The sequence below is a fragment of the Sus scrofa genome, chromosome 8 (genome assembly GCF_000003025.6).
Source record: "Sus scrofa isolate TJ Tabasco breed Duroc chromosome 8, Sscrofa11.1, whole genome shotgun sequence".
Taxonomy (NCBI): domain Eukaryota; kingdom Metazoa; phylum Chordata; class Mammalia; order Artiodactyla; family Suidae; genus Sus; species Sus scrofa.
Genome location: NC_010450.4, coordinates 47,127,864 through 47,149,693, shown reverse-complemented (window position 1 = coordinate 47,149,693; position 21,830 = coordinate 47,127,864). Strand labels below are relative to the sequence as shown.

General features: G+C 36.8%; 2 protein-coding genes across 7 annotated transcripts in view; one reads left to right on the top strand and one right to left on the bottom strand.

Annotated features, from left to right (window-relative positions):
* TMEM144 (transmembrane protein 144) overlaps positions 1 to 16,010 on the bottom strand; it is a 68,726-nt gene extending 52,716 nt beyond the window's left edge. For 2 of the 6 annotated variants that reach the window (XM_005666661.3, XM_003129006.6), the window contains exon 1: positions 15,642 to 16,010. The gene's annotated coding sequence lies outside the window, so the exon portion shown is untranslated. Of the gene's footprint in view, positions 1 to 15,637 lie in introns of all 6 variants that reach the window. The other 4 variants (XM_013978687.2, XM_021101288.1, XM_013978685.2 and 1 more) reach the window with 4 other exon arrangements.
* The window catches only part of FAM198B (family with sequence similarity 198 member B), a 97,010-nt gene continuing 90,959 nt past the window's right edge, over positions 15,780 to 21,830 (top strand). Inside the window, exon 1 of the mRNA XM_013978683.2 lies at positions 15,780 to 15,945. The gene's annotated coding sequence lies outside the window, so the exon portion shown is untranslated. The remainder of the gene's footprint in view (positions 15,946 to 21,830) is intronic.

The following is a 21,830-nucleotide window of genomic DNA, read 5'->3' as shown; positions in this document are numbered from 1 at the left end:
GCAGAGATGCAAACTGAACTAGGGGCAGTAAAAACCAGAATGAATAATGCAGAAGAACGAATCAGTGATATGGAAGATAGAATAATGGAAATCACTCAATCTGGTCAACAGACAGAAAACCGAATCAAAAAACTGGAAAGCAATATAAGAGACCTATGGGATAATATAAAGCGGGCCAATCTACGCATAATAGGAATTCCAGAAGGAGTAGAAAAAGATAAGGGAATGGAAAATATATTTGAAGAAATTATTGCTGGAAACTTTCCAAATCTAAAGGATACTGGATTCAAGATACAAGAAGCACAGAGGGCCCCAAACAAACTGAACCCAAACAGACCCACACCAAGACACATCATAATAAAAATGGCAAAAGTTAGTGATAAAGAGAGGATCCTAAAGGCAGCAAGAGAAAAACAGAATGTTACCTACAAGGGAACCCCCATAAGAATATCAGCTGATTTCTCTACAGAAACACTACAGGCCAGGAGGGAATGGCAAGAGATATTTAAAGTGCTCAAAGGAAAAAATATGCAACCTAGAATACTCTATCCAGCAAGAATATCATTTAAAATAGAAGGGGAAATAAAAATTTTTCCCAACAAACAAAAACTTAAAGAATACAGCAACACAAAACCCAGGTTAAAGGAAATATTGAAAGGGCTTCTCTAAACCAAAAAGAAAGGAAGGAAAGGGAAGAAAAAAGAAAAGAAAAAAAAAAAAAAAAGAAGAAGAGGAAGAACTAGGACTGAGGAAACTGCAATCAGAGAGCAGTCACTCAAATAAGCCAGCATACAGATTTAATCATGAACATGCTTCAAACAAAATAAAATTAAAAAGAAAAAAATAAAAAAGAGTCATCAAAACCATAAAATGTGGGCAAGGGATGTCAGGAGGTAAATAACCCTTTTTGTTTATATGTATGTCTCTCTTCTTAATTTTAATATAGTAATGAAGTGTTTGAACTTACAGGACCATCAGGCTAAAACACACAATTATGGGAAGGGGTTAGCATACTTAAAAAACAGGGCAACCACAAGCCAAAACCAAATATTGCATTTGCAAAAAATGAAAAAAAAAATACACTCAAGCAGATAATAACAGGAGACCATCCAACTAAAATAAAAAAAAAAAAAAAAGAAAGGAAGAATGGAGAACCATAGACTCAACTGGAACACGAGGTACAAATGGCAATAAATAATCATTTATCAATTATCACCTTAAATGTCAATGGACTGAATGCCCCAATCAAAAGACACAAAGTGGCTGAGTGGATAAAAAGGCAAAAACATTCAATATGCTGCCTACAAGAAACTCACCTTAGGACAAAAGATACATATAGATTGAAAGTGAAAGGGTGGGGAAAAATATTTCACGCCAATAGACATGACAGAAAAGCAGGAGTCGCAACGCTCATATCAGACAAAATAGACTTTAAAACAAAAGACATAAAGAAAGACAAAGAAGGACACTATTTAATGATTAAGGGATCCATCCAAGGAGAGGATGTTACTATCATCAACATATATGCCCCAAATATAGGAGCACCCAGATACATACAACAAATATTATCAGACATAAAGGGAGATATTGATGAGAATACAATCATAGTAGGAGACCTTAATACCCCCCTCACATCAATGGACAGATCCTCTAGACAGAAAACCAATAAAGCAACAGAGATCCTAAAGGAAACAATAGAAAAGTTAGACTTCATTGATATCTTCAGGACACTACATCCAAAAAAAGCAGAATACACATTCTTCTCAAATGCTCATGGAACATTCTCAAGAATCGACCACATATTGGGACACAAAGCGAATCTCAATAAATTTAGGAGCGTAGAAAATATCTCAAGTATCTTCTCTGACCACAATGGTATTAAACTAGAAATCAACCATGGGAAAAGGAAAGAGAAAAAACCTACTACATGGAGACTCAACAACATGCTACTAAAAAACAAATGGGTCAATGAGGAAATCAAGAAGGAAATTAAAAACTACCTTGAAACAAATGATAACGAAGACACAACCTCTCAAAATCTATGGGATGCTGCGAATGCAGTGCTCAGAGGGAAATTTATAGCAATCCAGGCCTTTCTCAAAAAAGAAGAAAGATCCCAAATTGACAACTTAACCCTCCACCTAAACGAATTAGAAAAAGAAGAACAAAAAAGTCCTAAAGTCAGCAGAAGGAAGGAAATTATAAAGATCAAAGAAGAAATCAATAAAATAGAGACTCAAAAAACAATAGAGAAAATTAATAAAACCAAGAGCTGGTTCTTTGAAAAGGTGAACAAAATTGACAAACCCCTGGCCAGACTCACTAAAAAGAGGAGAGAAAGAATCCAAATCACCAAAATTATAAATGAAAAAGGAGAAATCACAACGGATACAGCAGAAATACAAAAAACCATAAGAGAATACTATGAACAACTATATGGCAACAAGTTTGACAATCTGGAAGAAATGGACAATTTTCTAGAATCTTACAACCTGCCAAAACTGAATCAAGCAGAAACAGACCAACTGAACAGACCGATCACTAGAAATGAAATTGAAGAGGTCATAAAATCACTCCCTACAAATAAAAGTCCAGGACCAGATGGCTTCACAGGTGAATTTTATCAAACATATAAAGAGGAATTGGTGCCCATCCTCCTTAAACTCTTTCAAAAGGTTGAAGAAGAAGGAATACTCCCAAAGACATTCTATGAGGCCACCATCACCCTCATTCCAAAACCAGACAGAGATACCACCAAAAAAGAAAACTATCGGCCAATATCATTGATGAATATAGATGCAAAAATTCTCAACAAAATCTTAGCCAACCGAATCCAACAACATATCAAAAAAATTATACACCATGACCAGGTTGGGTTCATCCCAGGTTCACAAGGATGGTTCAACATACGCAAATCAATCAGCATCATACACCACATTAACAAAAAAAAGGTCAAAAATCATATGATCATCTCAATAGACGCAGAAAAAGCATTTGACAAAGTCCAACATCCATTCATGATCAAGACCCTTGCCAAAGTGGGTATAGAGGGAACATTCCTGAATATAATCAAAGCCACTTATGATAAACCCACAGCAAATATAATCCTCAATGGGGAAAAACTGAAAACCTTCTCACTCAAATCTGGAACAAGACAGGGATGCCCACTCTCACCACTGTTCTTCAACATAGTTTTGGAAGTCTTAGCCACAGCAATTAGACAAACAAAAGAAATAAAAGGCATCCATATAGGAGGAGAAGAGATCAAACTGTCACTGTATGCAGATGATATGATACTATACATAGAAAACCCTAAGGACTCAACCCCAAAACTACTTGAACTGATTAATAAATTCAGCAAAGTGGCAGGATATAAGATTAACATTCAGAAGTCAGTTGCATTTCTGTATACCAGCAATGAAACATTAGAAAAGGAATACAAAAATATGATACCTTTTAAAATTGTACCTCACAAAATCAAATACCTCGGAATACACCTGACCAAAGAGGTAAAGGACCTATATGCCGAGAACTATAAAACTTTAATCAAAGAAATCAAAGAAGATGTAAAGAAATGGAAAGATATTCCATGTTCCTGGATTGGAAAAATCAATATTGTGAAAATGGCCATATTACCCAAAGCAATCTACAGATTCAGTGCAATCCCTATCAAATTACCCATGACATTTTTCACAGAACTAGAACAAACAATCCAAACATTTATATGGAACAACAAAAGACCCAGAATCGCCAAAGCAATCCTGAGAAACAAAAACCAAGCAGGAGGCATAACTCTCCCAGACTTCAAGAAATACTACAAAGCCACAGTCATCAAAACAGTGTGGTACTGGTATCAAAACAGACAGACAGACCAATGGAACAGAACAGAGAATCCGGAAATAAACCCTGACACCTATGGTCAATTAATCTTTGACAAGGGAGGCAAGAACATAAAATGGGAAAAGGAAAGTCTATTCAGCAAGCATTGCTGGGAAACCTGGACAGCAGCATGCAAAGCAATGAAATAGAACACACCCTCACACCATGCACAAAAATAATCTCCAAATGGCTGAAAGACTTAAATATATGACAGGACACCATCAAACTCCTAGAAGAAAACATAGGCAAAACACTCTCTGACATCAACATCATGAATATTTTCTCAGGGCAGTCTCCCAAAGCAATAGAAATTAGAGCAAAAATAAACCCATGGGACCTCATCAAACTGAAAAGCTTTTGCACAGCAAAGGAAACCCAAAAGAAAACAAAAAGACAACTTACAGAATGGGAGAAAATAGTTTCAAATGATGCAACTGACAAGGGCTTAATCTCTAGAATATATAAGCAACTTATACAACTCAACAGCAAAAAAACCAATCAATCAATGGAAAAATGGGCAAAAGACCTGAATAGACATTTCTCCAAAGAAGATATACAGATGGCCCACAAACACATGAAAAAATGCTCAACATCGCTGATTAGAAGAGAAATGCAAATCAAAACTACCATGAGATACCACCTCACACCAGGCAAAATGGCCATCATTAATAAATCGACAAATAACAAGCGCTGGAGGGGTTGTGGAGAAAAGGGAACCCTCCTGCACTGTTGGTGGGAATGTAAACTGGTACAGCCACTATGGAGAACAGTTTGGAGATACCTTAGAAATCTATACATAGAACTTCCATATGACCCTGCAATCCCACTCTTGGGCATCTATCCGGACAAAGCTCTACTTAAAAGAGACACCTGTACCCGCATGTTCATTGCAGCACTATTCACAATAGCCAGGACATGGAAACAACCCAAATGTCCATCGACAGATGATTGGATTTGGAAGATGTGGTATATATACACAATGGAATACTACTCAGCCATAAAAAAGGATGACATAATGCCATTTGCAGCAACATGGATGGAACTAGAGAATCTCATACTGAGTGAAATAAGCCAGAAAGACAAAGACAAATACCATATGATATCACTTATAACTGGAATCTAATATCCAGCACAAATGAACATCTCCTCAGAAAAGAAAATCATGGACTTGGAGAAGAGACTTGTGGTTGCCTGATGGGAGGGGGAGGGAGTGGGAGGATCGGGAGCTTGGGCTTATCAGACACAACCTAGAATAGATTTACAAGGAGATCCTGCTGAATAGCATTGAGAACTATGTCTAGATACTCATGTCGCAACAGAAGAAAGGGTGGGGGAAAAAACTGTAACTGCAATGTATACATATAAGGATAACCTGACCCCCTTGCTGTACAGTGGGAAAATAAAAAAAAAAAAATTAAAAAAAAAAAAAAAACTTCCAACAAACAAGAGCCCTGGACTGGATGGCTTCACAGGTGAATTCTATCAAACATTTAGAGAAGAGTTAACACATATCCTTCTGAAACTATTCCAAAAAAGTGCAGATGAAAGAACACTCCCAAACACATTCTATGAGGCCACCATCACGCTGATATCAAAACCAGACAAAGATACCACAAAAAAAGAAAATTACAGGCCAATTTCACTGATGAACATCAATGCAAAAATCTTCAACAAAATACTAGCAAACCAGGAGTTCCCATTGTGGCACAGGGGAAAAGAATCTAACAAGGAACCATGAGGTTGCAAGTTCATACCCTGGCCTCCTTTAGTGGGTTAAGGATCTGGCGTTGCTGTGAGTTGTGGTGTAGGTTGCAGATATACATGCAGGCTCAGATCTGGCATTGCTGTGGCTGTGGCATAGGCCAGTAGCTGTAGCTCTGATTCGGCCACTAGCCTGGAAACCTCCATATGCGGTGGGTGTAGCCCTAAAAAGACAAAAGACAAAAAAAAAAAAAAATACTAGCAAACTGAATCCAAAAATACATTAAAAGGATTATACATCATGATCAAGTGGGATTTATCCCAGGGAAGCAAGGATTCTTCAATATCCTCAAATCAATCAGTGTGATACACCACATTAACAAACTGAAGAATAAAAACCATATGATCTTCTCAATAGATACAGAAAAAACCTTTGACAAAATCCAACACCTATTTCTGATAAAAACTCTTCAGAAAGTGGGAATAGAAGGAAACTACCTTAACATAATAAAGGTCATATATAACAAACCCAGAGCTAATAGCATTCTCAATGATGAAAAGCTGAAAGAATTCCTGTAGGGATCAGGAACAAGACAAAGATGTCTGCTCTTGCCACTACTATTCAACATAGTTTGGAAGTCCTTGCCATAGCAATCAGAGAAGAAAAAGAAATAAAAGGAATCCAAATTGAAAAGGAAGAAATAAAACTATCACTATTTGCAGATGATATACTATATATAGAAAATCCTAAAGACAGTACCAGAAAACTGCTAAGAGCTTATCAATGAATTTGCCAAAGTCACAGGATACAAAATTAATACACAGAAATCAACTGCATTTCTATATACTAACAATGAATGATCAGAAAGAGAAATTAGGGAAATTATCCCATTTACCATCACATCAAAAAGAATAAAGTACTTAAGAATAAACCTACCTAAAGAGACAAAAGACTTGCACTCTGAAAACTATAAGACACTGATGACAGAAATCAAAGATGACACAAACAGATAGAAAGACATACCCTGCTCTTGGATTGGAAGAATCAATATTATCAAAATGACTATACTACCCAAGGCAATTTACAGATTCAATGCAATCCCTATCAAATTACCAAGGACATTTTTCACAGAACTCGAACAAACTATTTTAAAGTTTGTTTGGAAGCACCAAAGACCCAGAATAGCCAAAACCATCCTGAGAAAGAAAAATGGAGCTGGAGGAATCAGGCTCCCTGATTTCAGACTATACTACTACAAAGCTACAGTCATCAAAATCAATGTTACTGGCAGAAAGACAGAAAAATAGATCAGTGGAACAGGATAGAAAGTCCAGAATTAAACCCATGCCCCACAGTAAACTAATCTATGACAAAGGAGGCCAGAATATACAATGGAGAAAAGACAGCCCCTTCAATAAGTGGTGCTGGGAAAACTGGGCAGCCACATAGAAAAGAATGAAATTAGAACACTTCTGAACACCATACACAAAAATAAACTTGTAATGGATTAAAGACCTAAATATATAGGTTTTATACTATAAAACTCTTAGAGGAAAACATAGGCTGAACACTGTCTGACATAAACCACTGCAACATCTTCTAAAAACAAAAATGAAGAAAGGGTACTTAAAAGTTTCTGCATAGCAAAGGAAAACCTAAACAAAATGAAAAGGCAACCCACAGAATGGGAGAAAATATTTGCAAATGAAGCGATTGACAAAGGCTTAATCTCCAAAATTTATAAACACATTCTGCAGCTCAATACCAAAAAAACCAAACATCCCTATCAAAAAATGTGCAGAAAATCTAAATAGACAATTCTCCAAAGAAGATACATAGATGGCCAAAAAAAACACATGAAAAGATGTTCAACATCACTAATTATTAAGAAGTGCAAATCAAAACCACTATGAGGTACCATTTTACACTGGCCAGAATCAAAAAGTCTACAAACAATAAATGCTAGAGAGGGTGTGGCAAAAAGGGAACCCTCCTGCACTGTTGGTGGAAATGTAAATTGGTATAAGCACTGTGGAAAACAGTATGGAGATTCCTCAGAAAACTAAAAATAGAATTACCAGCAATCTCACTCCTGAGTACCTATCCAGAGAAAACTGACTCGAAAAGACACATGTATTCCAATATTCATTGAAGCACCGTATGCAATAGCCAAGACATGGAAACAACCCAAATGTCCATCAACAGAGGAGTGGATAAAGAAGATGTGGTACCTATACACAATGGAATAATACTCAGCCATTAAAAGGAAAGAATTAATGGCATTTGCAGCAACATGGATGGACCTAGAAATTATCATGCTAAGTGAAGTCAGTCAGACAGTGAAATACCAACATCATATGCTATCAGTTACATGTGGAATCTAAAAAAAGGACACGATGACCTTCTTTGCTGAACAGATACTGACTCAAAGATTTTGAAAAATTTGTTGTTTCCAAATGAGACAGGCTGGGGGGTGGGGGGATGGGTTTGGGGTTTGGGATGGAAATGCTACAAAATTGCGTTGTGATGATCATTGTATAACTATAAATATAAGAAAATTCATTGAGTAATTAAAACAATAAAATAAAATAAAGACTATAACAAGAGACAAAGAAGAACATTACATAAAGGGATCAATACAAGAAGATATTGGGTGAAAATATATGTGTACCCAATATAGGAGTACATAAATAAGGGAATAAAACTTACATCAATGGACAGATCATCCAGGCAGAAAATCAATACGAAAACATGCTCAATATATTAAATATATATATAATCCATATTTTCTAACATGTTATTTAAAAAACACATATGTGTGTGTATGTGTGTACACATATATATATATATAGATAGATACATTGATAGATATAAACCATTCCATCCAAAAGCAGCACAATGCACATTCTTTTTAAGTGCAAATGAAACATTCTCTAGAAAAAAATCACATGCTGGGCCACAAAATAAGTCATATTAAATTTAAAAAAAAAAACCCTGAAATCATATCAAGCACCTTTTCCACCCATATTGTTCTGAGATTAGAAGTCAACTACAAGAAAAAACTGCCAAAAACACAAACACCTGGAGGCTAAACAATATGTTACTAAATAACAAGTAGGTCACTGAAGAAACTAAAACGGAAAAAAAAAAAAAAAAAAAAAAAAAAACTGGAAACAAATGAAAATGAAAACACAGTCATCCAAAATTGATGGGATGCAGCAAAAGAAGTTCTGAAAGGGAAGTTTGTAGCAACACAAGTGAGCTCAGGAAACAAGAAAAATCTCAAAAAAAAAAATCTCATTTAAAGTTGAGGGAACTAGGAAAAGAATTAACAAACAAATCCCCAAATTAGTAGAAGGAAATAAATAATAAATATCAGAGCAGAAATAAATAAAAGAGACTAAAAAAACCCAATTAAATTAAGATTTGATCACTGAAATTAAGAGCTTATTCTTTGGAAAGAAAATTGATAAATAAACCTTTAGCCAGATTCATCAAGAAAAAAAGAGAAATTCCAAATAAATTAACCATAAATGAAAGAGCAGTTATAAGTGACATCACAGAAAGACAAAGGATCGTGAAAGATTACTGCAATTATACATCAATAAAATAACCTAGGAGAAATACAAATTCCAAGAGATGTATAATCTTCCAAGATTGAATCAAGAATAAACAGAAAATATGAACAGATAAATTACCAAAATGAAATTCACTCAGTTAAAAAACAAAAAACAAACTCCTAACAAACAAAAAACCAGGGCTATATGGTTTTATTGGTGATTCTACCAAACATCTAAAAAGAATTAATGCCTATTCTTTTCAAACTGTTCCAAAAAACTGAATGAAAAGGAATACTTCCATACTAATTCTGAGACCAAGATCACAAAAAAAGAAAATTATAGGCTAATGTCCCTGATGAACACAGATGCAAAAATATTCAACAACATATTAACAACCAGAATTCAACAATACATAAAATGGATCAAACATTATGATAAAGTAGGATTTATTCCAGTGATGCAAGGATATTTTAATATCTGCCTTTTCAATCAGAAAAACATCGCATAAACTGAAAAATAAAACCCATATAACCATCTTAATAGATGAAGGAAAAAGCTGTTGACAAAATTCAATATTCATTTATGATAAAAAAAAAAAAAAAACTTTCAGCAGGAGTTCCCACTATGGCTTAGAGTGTAAGCAGGTTATGAACCCAACTAGTATCCACGAGGATGCAGGTTCAATCCCTGGCCTCACTCGGTGGGTTAAGGATTCAGTGTTGCCATGAGCTTGGTATAGGTTGCAGACTTGGCTCAGATCCCGTGTTGCTGTGGCTGTGGTGGAGGCCAGCAGCTGCATCTTTGATTTGACCCCTAGCCTGGGAACTTCCACATGTCACAAGTGCAGCCCTAAAAAGCAAGAAACAAACAAACAGAACACAGAAAACAAAAACTTTTAACAAAATGGATATAGAAGAAACATATCTCAACATAATAAAGGCCATCAATGAAAACCCCACAGCTAACGTCATACTCAATGATGAAAACCTGAAAGCATTTCCTCTAAGACCAGGAAAAAGACATGGATACCCACTCTCACAATTTTTATTCAATACAGTATTAGAAGTCCTACCATAGCAATGTGAGAAAAAAAAGAAAGAAATAAAAGGAATCCAAATTGGAAAGGGAGAAGTAAAACTGTCACTATTTGCAGATGACATGATACTATAGATAGAAAAATCCTCAAGATGTACCAAAAACCCATTAGAATGAGTAAATGCATTCAGTAAAGTTGGAGGATAGAAAATTAATATACAGAAATCTGCTGCTTTTCTGTACACTAATAACTATGAAAGAAATTCAGAAAACATTAGCATCAAAAAGAATAAAATATCAAGAAATAAATTTATCCAAGGAGGTAAAGATCTGTACTTGGAAAACTGTAAGACACTGATGAAAGAAATTGAAGATGACACAAATGGAAAAATATCCCATCCTCATGGATCAGAAGAATTAATAGTTGAAATGACCATACTCTCAACGCAGTCTACAGATGCCATGCAATTTCTGTCAAAACACAAAAGGCATTTTTTTACAGAACTAAAACAAACAATTCTAAAATTTGCATGAGGAGTTCCTGTTGTGGCCCAGTGACAACATATTTGACTAGTATCCATGAGGATGCAGGTTCAATCCCTGGCCTTACTCAGTGGATTGGGGGTCTGGCATTGCCATGAGGTGTGGTGTAGGTTGCAGATGTGGCTTGGATCCCATGTTGCTGTGGCTGTGGCCTAGGCTGGCAGCTGCAGCTCTGATTCCAGCCCTAGCCTGGGAACTTTCATATGCTGCAAATGCAGCTCTAAAAAGAAAAAAAAAAAAATTATGGAAACACTAAAGACCTAAAATAGCCAAAACAACTTGAGAAAGAAAAACAAAGTATCAAGCTTCCTGATTTCATACCATATAGTAATGGAAACAGTATGGTACTAGCACAAAAACAGATACATAGATCAGTGAAACAGAATTAAGAGCCCAGAATAAACCCATGCATATACAGTCAGTTAATCTGTGACAAAGGAGGCAAGAATATATAATAAGGAAAAGGAAGCCTCTTCAATAAATGGTGCTGGGAAAACTGGACAGCTACATGCAAAATAATCAAACTGAACCACTTTCTTACACAGTATACAAAAATAAACTCAAAATGGATTAAAGACTTCCATGTAAGGTCTGAAACCATAAAACTCCAAGAAAACACTGGCAGTACACTCTTTAATACTTGCCTTAGCAATATTTTCTTTTTTCGAATCTGTGTCTCTTCAGAGAAGGAAAAAAAAAAGCAAAAATAAAAAAGCAAATGAGACCACATCTAATTAAAAAGCTTTTGCATGGTTTTGGAAATTATCAATGAAATGAAAAAGCTACCTACTAAATTGGAAACCATATTTGCAATTTATACATCCAATGAGGTTAATATACAACATGTATGTATGAAGAACTTATAAAACTCAATATCAGAAACTCAAATAACCTAATTTAAAAATGGGCTGAGGGAGTTCCTGTCGTGGCACAGTGGTTGACGAATCCGACTAGGAACCATGAGGTTGCGGGTTCGGTCCCTGCCCTTGCTCAGTGGGTTAATGATCCGGCGTTGCCGTGAGCTGTGGTGTAGGTTGCAGATGCGGCTCGGATCCCACGTTGCTGTGGCTTTGGCGTAGGCTGGTGGCTACAGCTCTGATTGGATCCCTGGCCTGGGAACCTCCATATGCCACAGGAGTGGCCCAAGAAATGGCAAAAAGACAAAAAAAAAAAAAAGGGCTGAGCACCTAAAACCGACATTTTTCCAAAGACAGCCAACAGACACATGAAAAGACGCTTAACATCACTAATCATCAGGGAAATGAAATCAAAACCACAATAAGATAGCACGTCACACCTGTGAGAATGGCCACATTCAGAAGGTCTATAAAGGATAAATATTGGCAAGGATTTGGAGAAAAGGGAAGCCTCACATACTGTTGGTGGGAATGTAAATTGGTGCAGCCACTATGAGAAACAGTATGGAGGCTCCTCAAAAAATAAAAATTGAACTACCATATCATCCATTTCATCCAGAAAATCCAATTCTTGGTATCTTTTTGAAGAAAACTAAAACATTCAAAAAGATACATGCACATCTCTATCCACTGCAGCATTATATACAACAGTCAAGGTATGGAAGCAACAGAGGCATGAATAAAGAAGATGTGGTACATATATACAATGTAACATAACTCAGCCATAAAAATAAGGACTTCTTTTTTCTTGTAATTTGTGACAACATGGATGGACCTAGAAGGTATTATGTTAAGTGTAATAAATCATATGGAGAAAGACAGATACCATATGATCATATGATTTCACTTATATGGGGAATCTAAAAAAAACAAAAACAAAAACAAAAAACAAACAAAAAAGGAACAAACATAACAGAAGAACAAACTTACAGATCTGGAAAATGAATAGGTGGTTACAAGAGGTGATAGAGTTGGAGGCTGAGTAAAATAGGTGAAGGGGTTGAAGTACAAACTTCCAGTTATAAAATAAATGAGTTGCAGGGATGAAGATGAAATGAACAGTATGGAGAAAATTGTTAATTACATTGTAACAACTTTTTTTTCTTTCTACAGCTGCACGTGTGGCATATGGAAGTTCCTGGGCTAGGGATGGAATCAGAGCTGTAGTTGCAGGCCTATGCCACAGCCAAGGCAACACTGGATCCAGGCCGCATCTGCCACCTACACTGCAGCTTGATGCAACACTTGATCCTTAACCCAATGAGCAAAGCCAGGGATCAGACCCACATCCTCAGGGATACTGTGTCAGGTTCTTAACGCTGAGCCACAATGGGAACTCCTGTAATAACTTTATATGGAATCAGATGATACTAGACTTATTATGATCAATTTGCAATGTATAGAAATATCAAATCACCGTGTTGTGCCCCTGGAAATAATAGAGTGATTGATGTCAACTATACCTCAATTGGAAAACAATACATAGATACTGGGAAGAAATGTGTCAAAATGCTAAAGATAGTTATCTCTGGATAACTGGAGGGTGAGGATTATGGGTGACAGTATATTTTTACTTTATGCTTTTGTGTATTTCTAGTAGTCTGCAATGGACATGTATTGCTTGTAAAATGAGAAATAAAACAATGAATGTCATTAAAAATGAAAAAAAAAAAAAAAACCTGAATCTCTTAAATCCTTTTAAGATTGTTTCCTTTTTTTTTTTTTTTTTTTTTAAGGGCTGTACCTATGGCATAAGGAAGTTACCAGGCTAGGGGTCAAGTCAGAGCTATAGCCGGCCTATACCACAGCCACAGTAACAACAGATCTGAGCCTCATCTGCGATACACCGCAGCTTATGGCAACATGGGATCCTTGACCCACTGAGCAAGGCCAGGGATTGAACCTACATCCTCATGGAAACTAGTCAGACTAGTTTCCACTGGGCCACAACAGGAACTCCCAAGATTACGGTTCTTAACAAATACCTTCAGAACTCTTTTTTTTCCAAAGTTCAAGGTCAGCAGTTGTGTCTTGCACAACAGTATCAGCCAGCCAGCAGAAAAAGGAAAATAGCTAGTCAGCTATCTGTGCAAACTGGTAACCACTAGTCACATCCAGATAACTAAGTTTTCATTAAAATTACTTAAAATTAGTCAAAGAAAAAATTCAGTTTCTTAGCTAAGTTAATTACATCTCAAATGCTCAATGGCCATGACAGGTAGACTATTTCCATCACTGCATGCAGAAAGTTCTATTGGACAACATTGTTAAGCTTATAAAAATTCTCAATTTCATAGGGAAAAAAAGGACCAAAACCCAAATGGCCAATTACCAGACATTTTTCATAACAGGTGGGAATGACTATTGACTATAATTCACCTTTTTAATTGTATGTGAGAAAAAATGATACAAAGAATCATTTTTATCGCAGGAGGCAACTCAAGTTGTGCCACAATACCATTTTGACATTGCATTTTGCACACTATCCTTTTGGTTCATTTACGTCTCTATATAAATCCTCTGGAATGGAATTTAAAATAATCATGTCTCTTTTTCCTCCGAAGTTTAATAATACAGTGGTAACTTCCTGTAGCTATGTATTGAATCAAGTATATCTGAAATCGCCTTTCCTTATTATTTTAATTTACAATGATTAATATTTACTTTTAAGGTGTTTCTCATTTTCTCATGTATTGTTCCTTATGTGTTCTTTGTAGAGGATATTAAATATACAACTACCTACACTATATCTTCATTGGGATTATGTGAAGATAGTTTAACCCTAAACAGGAATAACTTCATAACTGATCAGTAAATTTTAGTAAAATGTATTTGAAATTGTGTGTGCTTTCTTAAAACAAAGCACAATACAATGCTAGTAAGACAGTACCTTCCACCGGACAGCAGTTGAGGAAGAGATACTGAGACAGATTTAAACACCCACACAGTAAGAAGACTACAGTAAAAATAATACATAATAGTTTTACTGGTCCCTGCAGAGATAGCTTTAGCCCTTGGGCATCCATTAATGGTTTACATAGGTTTTGCTCAAGGGTTAAGATATCAAAGTTGCAATGGGTCAGAGGGGCAAGAAGACTCTGGGAAGAATATGGCTGGACTAAAGTCACATGATTAGGTTCAGCTAAGAAACTAATTTTTGTTTCCATTTTAACTAAAATCAGCTAAGCGAAAGAAAACCTTTATAAGCACATTGCTAAAAGAATGCCTAAGGTGAAAAAATGGAAATGCTAGTGAAGAGATGGCTCTATTGAAGAATATGGATAGCCCTAAACGTCTCAGATTTCCTTGAAAGAATAATCTCTTGTGCTAACCAGAAAGCAAAAACTGCATTTTGAATGCTGAACAAACATTAACCAGTGTTAGCTATTACCTGCAGATAAATGAAATTTATTGCATGTACCCCTGGAACATTCAGAAAGCACGAGATCTAATTTCAACACCAGTTGGCAATGTTTACTATTTTTAAGAGTTTACTTCTTTCTAAATTGATGAAAATTTTGTGAAAAAGAAAAAAAAATCATTCTGGCGCATGATTCCCAATTCTTTCTAATGCAAACATGTCAAGTTAACAAGGCTCAAATTACTATAAAATAATGTTTACCTTAATACACTTTAAAATAATTTGTGTATGTCTATTTTAAGTACCTACTGATATATTGTTAAACTATATTCATTCATTTTTGTTCTGGTGCCTTTGTTTCATTGATTAGTACTTTCCTTCTAAATCTCTCCTAGCAATTTAAACTTCACTGCAGATCTTTTTTGTTAGTGCTTGGTATGTCCTGATCAATACTGCTTGTTCCACTTCAAGGAAGATTTTTCCTCAAGTCTGGCATGCTCTGCGGGTATCTTGGCTAAAACTAGCAGCGACGAATTTACTTTTTCTGAGCCTTGATTTTTTTCTTTTAATCACGAGAACGTTTTGAAAACTCATTGAACATTTCCCTCTAAAACTGCTGTATTTTCTTGAGTTGTCTTACTCACTGTGCTCCCTGGGGGCTGGCGGCTGAACTTCCCTCTGTCTCTGAATTCGCTTAGTCGCGTCCTCCACGTTGGCGCCGAGACTACACCCGCCTTATTCCCTCTGCCGCCCGGCTCCTGGCCGGCATTAATTTCCCGCGGGACAGTTAACTGTGTACCGGGCAGGAAGAGAGCCTGAGACTCCAGCACCCACGACCCAGATGTCCCGTCCCAGGTGGCCTGGCCAGCCTTTCCTTCCCGCGGAAAGGAAGCTGGCTCAGAAAGAAGAAGGGCTTAGCCAAGGAGACCATGGACCTTGCTCCCGGAGGTAGGTCAGGAAACACCTTCCTTGCACTGCCCGGCAGTGCGGGATCACGTGACTTGTGTGGCTTTGCTGTGAAGTCATCAGGCCCTGTCAATCAACCAGCCAACTAGAAAGGCTTTTGTGTATTTTAAGAGGTGATTGTTTAGGGAACTCTGAGCGTGTCACCCTCTCCCCATGTCCCAGAACTTGGTATGATTTGTACTATTTATGGATCGAACAGAAAGCCAAAGAATTTCACACAACTGGTTAAAATCATCTAAAGCTGAATTTTTGTTTTTTCACCGCACGTTAAGAAATTCATCTGAACCACTAATGTTACTAATATCTTTTGTGATACCACAAGATTTCACTTGTAATAATGAGAGATGACAAGTATGAAGAATGAACGCCCCTGATCATTTATCTGTACATTTACCTGATATATTCCTAGCGCCATGTGAGTCCAGGTCTTCTAAGGCTCTCAGGCTTGACTGCATATTTCAGCCTGTAGGGAGATTTTCTATTTCATTTCATTTTTAAAATACTAATACCTGGAATTTCCCGTCGTGGCTCTGTGCTAACATACTTACTGGTATCCATGAAGACAGCTATATTCCTGGACACACTCAGTGAGATTAGCGCTTTTGTGAGCTGCCCTGCAGGTCGCAGACAGGGCTTGGGTCTGGCATTGCTGTGGCTATACCTGCGGCATAGGCCAGTGGCTTACAGTTCTGATTTGACCCCTAGCCTGGGAACTTCCATATGCCTTGGGTGTGCCCCTAAAAAGACAGAAAATAAAAAATTTTTAAAAATTAAAAAAATACTAACACCTGGATCCCACACCATAGCAATTGAAATAGAATCTCTAGGGGGTGTGGCTGAGACACATTTTCTTTTAAAACCTCCTCTGGGGGTGATTCTATCATGAAACCAGGATTAAGAATTTCTTTCTAGAACAATAGTTATGAAATTTTATTTCTGAGAAGCATTACCTGTAGAATGAATGGGTCAAGAAGCAGATTCCTGTTATCTTGATTTAGATTTTGAGGAACATGGTTCTAGTGCTCCACTGCCTGTGGCCACTAGCTACATATACCTAGACTGTCAGACCCCAGGGTACAGCTGTGATGATGCAGAGTCCACTTGTAGATTCCAGAGTAGCTAGGGACAGGCATACGGACACGTGGGCTCAGAAAGGGGAAGTGCTAGATTCTTTCCTCATCTAAGAGTCCAGAGAAGGCCTCTCTGAGGAAGTGGAATTTTTTTTTAGGGCCACGCCCACAGCACCCACAGTACCCACAGCATATGAAGGTTCCAAGGCTAGGGGTTGAATTGGAGTTGTAGCTGCTGGCCTACACCATAGTCATAGCAACACCAGATCCAAGCTGTGTCTGTGACCTACACCACAGCTGCAGCAACACCGGATCCTTAACCCACTGAGCAAGGCCAGGGATTGAACCTGTGTCCTCTTGGATAATAGTTGGAGTCGCTTCTGTTGAGCCACTACAGAAACTCCTGGAAGTGGAGATCTTTCAGTGGTTGGTAATATTGTGTAATTACAAGGGGAAAACATAAGAACAGTTCAAAGACCAAGCCAATCTTGGAAGGCAGTCCTGTTTTAAATACTACACACATTCAAAAGTTATAGTGTAAGATAAGCAGATGGAAAAAGTATCATATCATGTAAAGAATTAAAGAATATATATGAAGTATGACTGGGTCCCTTTCTATACAGCAAAAGTTAGCACCACATTGTAAGTCAACAATACTTGAATAAAAATAAAATAAGAATTAAAAAAGCTAAGTCTTCTTTTAAGAGAACTGCTAAATTGCTAAACTGGTAATGTTTAGCAGTTAAGCAAAATTGCGAAGAATGAGTTCCTCTTTCTATATATCCATACTTACAGATGCACACATACACTAATTCTCTCTTTTTCAAAGATATAGGACCTAAATACAGCCTAGAATTGCTTCACTTTTGATTGCAGGGGACCTCAGTGAATGATCATGTGAACAGTTCTTGCTCTGGATTCATATGAGAATCTGAAACTCCCACTGTTGTGAATTTCCTAAAATCTAAATGTGAGCTGAGGGGTGAGTCAGGCTTGAAGACATTTGTTTTATGGAACATCCCAGTGCAGGGCTTTTCACAGCAGGCCACACACAGCCAACTGAAATATGGATAATTCTCTGCTTAAACTGAAATTTTTCTTTCAGATGGTTTCATCTGTGTTTAATGCCTTAGCATAAAGATCTGTGTCGGAAGCATCTTGGCAGGCTCTAGAAGATCCAGGTTGGGTTTACCTATTGGCGCTTTGTCTTTGGGGAAGTCATTTCACCTCTCTCAATCTCAGTTTTCTTGCATGTAAAATGCCAGTAATAAGATCTGTGTACCTCCCCCTTGTGAAATAAAATTCATATTTTATGGCAAGGAAAAATAAATATTAAAAAACTTGTTATCTGCCCTTTGACCTCCCCTCTCCCCCTGCTATGCCTTGTATCTGCATATACCAAGCCTCCCCCATCAACAGGAATACTTGCTCAACCACAAAGAGCAACATTATTCCAGAACCAACCAAACAACTCCTTAGAGATAACACACCTTCTTGATCTTATAAGGGGTCACATGACCTACCACAGTGATGCTTAGATCTGGATTATGCCATTTGATGCACAGCCCTCTGTCTCAAAAACTTATGTAACTGTGCCTTGACTTCTAATGGGTGGAACAGTTCTCAGAGCTTTCTGAGATGCTCTTCCTCGTTTTACTTCTTGACTGTGGCTTGAATAAAAATTTCCATTTCTTTCTTAGATAGACTGATTAATTTTTCCCCACACTCTTTTATGAGGTCAAGAGATATAATGTATATAAAATATTATTACTAGGACTTCTGGTTTCTGCTCTGACATTTGGAGAGCTTGGAAATTGAAGATCTTGGCAGTGTGACTGACTGTCATCACAATAAGAAAAAAGCTGAACCAACTGAAAATCAACGATTCTTCTTAGATCACCTCCTTGAAAACTGAAAAAACAGGTGGATGCAGACAATGCTAGTTGACTAGAAGCAGAAGCCATTGGAGCCAGTAATGGTGCGGGGGACACTTAAGCAGTAATCTAGTGTGGACTAGATTGAGAGCTGAAAACTCTAGGGAACAGGATGCAGTCTTAGGGGAGCACCACACTTAAATGAATTTTACCTTCAGGAGCCCCATCAAGTCCTCCTATGAAGATGAGAGAAAAAAATCCCTCTGGCTTCTGACAAGGGGAGGGAAAAACCAATCATTTTGAAATACATCCAGAACTTTCTCTTTTTTTTCTGAAACAAACAAAGGCTAGCCCTCAAGGGAAACTTCTATATCAGAGCTCAATCTGACCTCGAGGGAGAACAATTAGACAACGTGTCCCTTCCAGCTTGTCTCACAGGAGGGGAAAAAAATCTTCTAGTTCCTACTTTGATATTTGAAGGAGTTGTAAGTTGTTACACCTGTTCTCACAACGAGAAAAAAGCTGAACAACTATTCTGAAGGTCAGAATCCAGGGATTCTGGCTCACTAAAAATGGAGATTTAATCATAAGATTATAGAAAATGTCCTATTCCCAATACCTACCTTACGATGATATTAAAAATATTGTGGTACAATAACAGTGGATTAAAACTGAGAGAGCTGCCAGACACAGGCATTGTTCAAGAAGGAGATTCTAAGAAAACTCAAAGACACAAGAGTGTAAAGAATGAAGCACATTAGATAAAAATGAAACCTCTGACACAGCAAACATTAAACAGTCCAACTCCTGGCTATAAAACCTCACATCAAAGACCTGCTTAGCTCAGTTCCTATTATCTGATACATCATGTCAGGCTTGTAAAAAATTACAAGGTATGCTAAAAGGCAATACAAAATACACTCAGATGAGATAAATCAAGCATTGGAACGAGAGGTTCTGATATGGTAGAAGTTTTGGAATAATCAGGCTGGGAATTTAAAATTCTTATAGGAGTTCCCGTTGTGGTGCAGCAGAAACAAATCCACCTAGGAACCAAGAGGTTGTGGGTTCGATCCCTGGCCTCACACATTGGGTTAAGGTTCTGGCGTTGCTATGAGCTGTGGTGTAGGTCACAGACGTGGCTCGGATCTGGCGTTGCTGTGGCTCTGGTATAGGCAGGAGGCAACAGCTCCAATTAGACCCCTAGCCTGGGAACCTCCATATGCCATGGGTGCGGCCCTCAAAATACAAAAAGACAAAAAAAATATATAAAATAAAATAAAATAAAATACTTATAATTTTGAGTTCCCTTGTGGTGCAGTGGGTTAAGGATCCAGCACTGTCACTGCAGCAGCTTAGGTCACTGCTGTGGCGAGGGTTTGGTCCCTGGCTTGGGAACTTCTACATGCCACGGATGCAGCCAAAAAAAAAAAAAAAAAAAAAACGAAAAAACAAAAAACTTATAATTAGTATTCTAAGAGTTTTATCCAAGAAAGTGGACAACATATAAGAACAGACATATGATATATGCAGAGAAATGAAAACTGTAAGAATCAAAAGAAAATGTTAAAAAACAAAAACACCGTAAAATAAATGGAGAATGCTTTTCAGAGTTGAGAAATAGTTACCTTGAAGATAGCAATAGAAATTCCCAAATTTACATGTAAAGAGAAAACAGATTTTTTTTAAAGAAACAATATTCAAGAAAAATGAAAAAAAAAAAAGACAAAATGTGTAAAATATAGGCAATGGGAATACCAGAAAGAAAAGAGAAAAAAGAGAAGAAATATTTGAAGTAAAAGTGGCTAAGGCTTTTCCAGAATTGGTAACAGATACCAAACCAAAGACTTAGGAAGCTCAGAAAACACCAAAATGGATAAATATAAAAATATCTACATGGAAGCATATCATACGTAAATGTCAGAGTATCATGCAAGGAAAAAATATTGAAAAAAGATAGAGGAAAAAAAATACATCTTACCTAAAGTGGAGAAAGGATAAAAATTACATCAGATTTCTCTTTGGAAATCATTCAAAACAAGGAGAGTGGAATGAAATATTTGGGGTGTTGAAAGATAAATCTATCAATATAGAATTCTGTATCCAGTGTAATTATACTTTGAAAATGAAGAGGAAATTGACTTCCTCAGACAACAAAAACTGAGGGAATTTTTTATCAGTAGACCTGCCTGTTCTTTGGAAAAGAAGGAATCAATTTAACACAAATACATTTCAAGAAGAGTTTTATTCTATCATGAAAGCAAACAAAATTTTCCAAAAATAAGCTGGCATTGTAAAAAATATGCTGTGATACTGACAATTGATGATGCAAAATTTTAAAAATAAACATGCCTGTCCTGATCCAAAGCTCATTTGTCATGTAAACTATTTCATGATAAAGTTTACCTGAATAAATAATAAAATGATTTCCTTTTGTGACTTTTTAAACTAGGGTTCACTAAAGATTAAATTTCTTTTCCTTAAAAAGTTTACAGTGTTCTGAGTTCTCTTGTGGTGCAGTGAGTTAAGGATCCAGCGTTTTCACTGCCGTGGCTTGGGTCACTGCTGTGACTCAGGTTCCATCCCTGGCCTGGGATCTTCCACATGTGATGTCCAAAAAATACAAAAAAAAATTTTACAATTCTCTAATATACTGACAGGTTTAATCACCTATTCTGAATTTAGGAAACTATAACTATATATATATATATATATATATATATATATATATGTATGTATATGTGTGAATATATATATATATAGTGTTATATATATATAGTTATATATATGTATATGTGTATGTATGTATATGCATGCCCTTTTTAAGGCCGCACCCATGGCATATGGAAGTTCCCAGACCAGGGGTCAAATCAGAGCCACAGATACCAGTCTACATCACAGCCACAGCAACACTAGATCTGAG